The sequence below is a fragment of the Ascidiella aspersa genome, chromosome 6 (genome assembly GCF_963924565.1).
Source record: "Ascidiella aspersa chromosome 6, kaAscAspe10.2, whole genome shotgun sequence".
NCBI classification, from domain to species: Eukaryota; Metazoa; Chordata; class Ascidiacea; order Phlebobranchia; family Ascidiidae; genus Ascidiella; species Ascidiella aspersa.
Window position 1 is genome coordinate 4,480,840 of NC_139452.1, and position 4,225 is coordinate 4,485,064.

Genomic DNA, 4,225 nt, shown 5'->3' on the forward strand with positions numbered 1-4,225 from the left:
TTTTATAGTATGTTATAAACTTCAACACATGATCAAGTCTGGCCTCTTTTAATCCTGTGCTAAAAAATTTTGGTTCCAACATTAAATTCTCTGCATGTAATACCAACGCCTTTTCTATAGCAAGCATATTTTCAGTTTCAACTTTATATCTTTGAATTCCAAGATGACACAAGATTGCATCCTGTAAATAAATAGAATAACGTAAATTAGGACATCATAAACTTGGTAATTTATTTTGATATTGATACCCGAAATTTTTGAAAATAAAATACTGGAACCCTATGTCAGTGTTTCTTAATCAGGTGAATGGTTCACCCAAAGGTGAATAAAATTTTTGCAGGGGTGAATAAGGGTGAAACGTCAGAAGTGGATGATAGCTTGCGAGCAGGGCGGATGTTTTTTGTGATGTTATAATATAGACAAGATAGTTTTATCATATCATGAGACAAGGGTGAATGAAATCTGGAGATAGATGCTAGGGATGAACAAAACTAAAAAAGTTTAAGAAGTACTGCCCTATGTGATACTAAATGATGTCATTTCTATGGTCAAATAATATAAATTGATACGTGCAAACAGTAATTTCTTTAAAGTATTATAACAAACTTTGCATTTGCACCAGAAAGCCTATTAAAGAATTTCAGTGTAAAGTTCTTAAAAAATCAACTTTTAACATAGAAAACTAATCAAATTACAATATCAGACGGCTGTAACAGTAATAGATAAGTTAATGTCTACTTACATTAAACTGCATGCAAAAAAAATAATGATTTAAAAAACATATATACCGGTAATTAAATTGAAGAAAATACCTAGGTAAATTTTAATTTTGTTAAAAAATACTACTTCTCACACACTTAAAAAAGTTTTTCTAATATGTTTACTTATGGATTTTTGCATGCGAAATTGGGCTCTTTAATTTCAATAATTTGATATTGTTTAGAAGCAAAATACTTCACTTCTTTGGAAAATGAGTTGAGCAGTTTGTCAATTGACTAGATGTATTTAAATTGTTTACATCATACATACATATTCAGCTATACTGCTTGACTTTAATATAAACGGAATCAGCATAAAAGTATCACTCAGCACTTGTAGATGCCTTAAAGTGGTTCATCATACACCAGAGACAAATACTCTTAACAACTAAAGTTTGAAGGTTTTAAAAAGGGTATGTAAATCAACAATATTTTCAAACCTTGGGAAAAAAGTCATTGATCCTTTTCATGATAGTTGACGTAACAAAATTAACGGTATTCGTTGAAGCTGGAATTCCGAGTGTGGCCAAAATATTAAAGAAAATGACCAAATCGGTAGAGGGCATGTACGGTGACATGAGTAATAGTTTTTTCAGTAGGTTGTGAAACATCGGATCATTAATTGCAGCGGAGTAAAGTAAAGTCACGTCTTCCGTTTGATTCACAGTTTTAGACTCTAAATGGAGCAATCTAAATACTTTGTTCAAGTAATATATGGCATCCGAGTCTGCCAGCTGACCGATGTCATTCTGTCTTTGAAACAAAAGCAACACGTCACTTGCATTTGTGCATTGGTTTAGCATCTTACGGGTTGTTAACTCTGGTACGCTTTCCTTCTTTTCCATGTACAGCATTGTTTTGTTAATGTACTCTTTTATTTGTCCCACTTGCATTGTGCCAGGCGTGCCATAAGGTCGGCACACAATTAGAAGTCTGTTGTGGGCCAGGATGTTTGGGGAAAAAGTGGGAAATGCTGTCAACCCTGCACTGGAAATGACCCGCTTTGCCACAGTTCTCCCAAGATGCAATTTTGACAGGGAGACTTGAGACATCTTAGTCCTAAAACACACAAAAAAACGTTTATTTAAAGTAATACACAGTTTTGTATTTACAAACAGGATGCATCAGGAAATGGTGTTATGGTTGTTTCTCGATGTAGCTCAGTTGATAGATGACAGTCATCATTTTCAAGCAAGACATTTGAATTATCAAGAATTTCTTTAATAAAAATTTGCATTTTTTAAGGCTTTAAAAATACTAAACTTATTTTTGTTTAGTTTTTTGAGCTAAACTAGTGAATCTTAAACTGTGTGCCACAACACACTAACGGAGTGGTTCTCAAACTTTTTTTAAAAAATTCTGCAACGGTCCCCTTGCTTATGGTCCCCTTAAAAATATACACAGTATGACGTCACAATGCACAATTCAACTAGCATGCAAGCACAGGAATGAACTAGTCACAGCTTATGATAACGAGCTCAAACACGTTGGAATTCTGTTGCTAACATAATGTCACTTTGCGCGTATAGGTCGAGCCTTTGGCTTTCTTTATTTTGTCCCACAAATAGGCCTATGTACGGCATAGTTATTATTATTGTGTTTGTTAAGCTTTGTTTGGAAAACTAAGTTGACTGAAAATTTTATTGCGCAAAAAATGTCCTTCTTCAAGAGCGCTGTGATGATTTTTTGTTAGGTGCTTCACGGTCCAAGAAAATTGTCTTGCGGACCCTAGTTTGAGAACCACTGCACTAGTGTGTCTTGGATTGTCAAGTTTAGCAAAGTGAAAAAACATTTTTTAATTTTTTATATATAAAAAGTGTGCCACAAGTCAGGTCTGCATTCTGTGACAAGTGCACATTTAAGATTTTTTTAAAGCATTCTGTGTGCACACATGAATTAAATTTCAGAAAATTGTACAGTCGCGCTGGATTTATGAACTTCAGGTGTGCAAAAAACCTGCACACCTCAAAACTTGGCACTGCACACCAGAGATCTTGGCGTGAAGTTGAGGAAATACAGACTGGTTTCAAGCTAAAATAGTTTGACTACCACTAATTTAAAGTCAGTCACGGCCAGTCTTAAAAGACAAACATTTTAGTCAAAGGTTTTAAAGAAAAAAATTGGATTTTAAATGTGAAAGATTGATAGTAATTTATATTAATATTAACAAGGTATACCTTTGTAGCTTATGCCGTATCAAGGCGTTTCTTGGTCTCGTTAAATTTTCTTTTGAAAAAGTTCTTTTTGGTGAGAAGCCACTTTCTGCGCAGGTTTGCAAACTGATAGCCGGCGAAAAATCCGATCACAAAACAAGTAACAGAAACAGTGATCAGCTTAATTTCCCTGGTTTGGCCCATTACTGTAAAAGCTATAACACATTAGTCTGCATGATAAAATTGTATACCAGAATTGATAAGGTTATTTGTGATCTGAAAAGTTACATTTTGGGGGGCTTATCTATAGAATTCTACCGCATTTTCGTCGGGCGTTTATATTGCTAACATTATTTGGGTTAGGGTACAAGTTAGTGTTAAAGTTGCAATTTCCATTTTGACAACTCGTTACGGTGCTGTAACAAAAGTGGTAGGATTCTAGACCAGCGCCGAACTTTTTAATGAGCAATATTATTTATCGGGCCATAATTTTAATCACGTAATTTTTCAACAAATTACAAAAACAAACGCGGAAAGTTTTTTTTTAGATCACAAAATGTAAAGAACTTGTTATGGTTTGGAAAACGTGAGTCCCTCACCGTGACGACATCCTTGCTTTAGTTACGTAAATCGGAGCACTGTCAAGAAAAAACTAGTCAACAGAAAACACTAAAATACCTACCCAAATAGATCGAAACCGTTCAAATCAACTTGAAGGAATGATGCTTTATTGGTTTTATTTCGCTTGAAAAAAGTCATGGTTTCGGTGAAATTACACGGTCGTTTTAGTAATTGGGATATTTAACAGCAGAGAGACAATCATAAATGCAAGCGTCATTGCACAGAACCCCACAAGCAGACCAATCCGACCCTACGACAACACCATTTTACGCAACTAACCAACGTTAAGTAGTTTTAACCAGGGTTTAAAATAAAAACTAGCCTGCGGCGAGGTTCGAACTTATAACCTCCGGTCCAACCCGGACCATCAGTGTACCTACTAATTGAGCTATACAAAAGCTCAGAGGGGAGCAAATTAGAAAAAAAACACCTACCATAGCACCGTTGCCTGCTGCATACTGCTGCACACATAATAAAGTAGTCTACACATGATGCTTCTAAAAAAGCCTACAACTTGTGGCATGACGCTTGTGCATTGTTTCATTAAAATGTCTATTCTATAAAATTCTCGCAAATACACGTTTGCATAAAAATACGAACACGGAAGCTACAACCATAACACAACGAAGCTGCAATCAGTAAATGCCTACATTTCTAAGAGCTCTGGGCAACAAAAACAATTTAAAACAAGTT

General features: G+C 35.0%; 1 long non-coding RNA gene across 1 annotated transcript; it reads right to left on the reverse strand.

Moving 5' to 3' along the window:
- LOC146139266 (uncharacterized) lies at positions 1 to 3,132 on the reverse strand. The gene is made up of 3 exons (XR_014501348.1): positions 2,936 to 3,132; positions 1,199 to 1,817; positions 1 to 181 (listed from the first exon to the last, which is right to left on the reverse strand). It is a non-coding gene; the product is annotated as an uncharacterized LOC146139266 (long non-coding RNA).
- Positions 3,133 to 4,225: the final 1,093 nt, after the last annotated feature.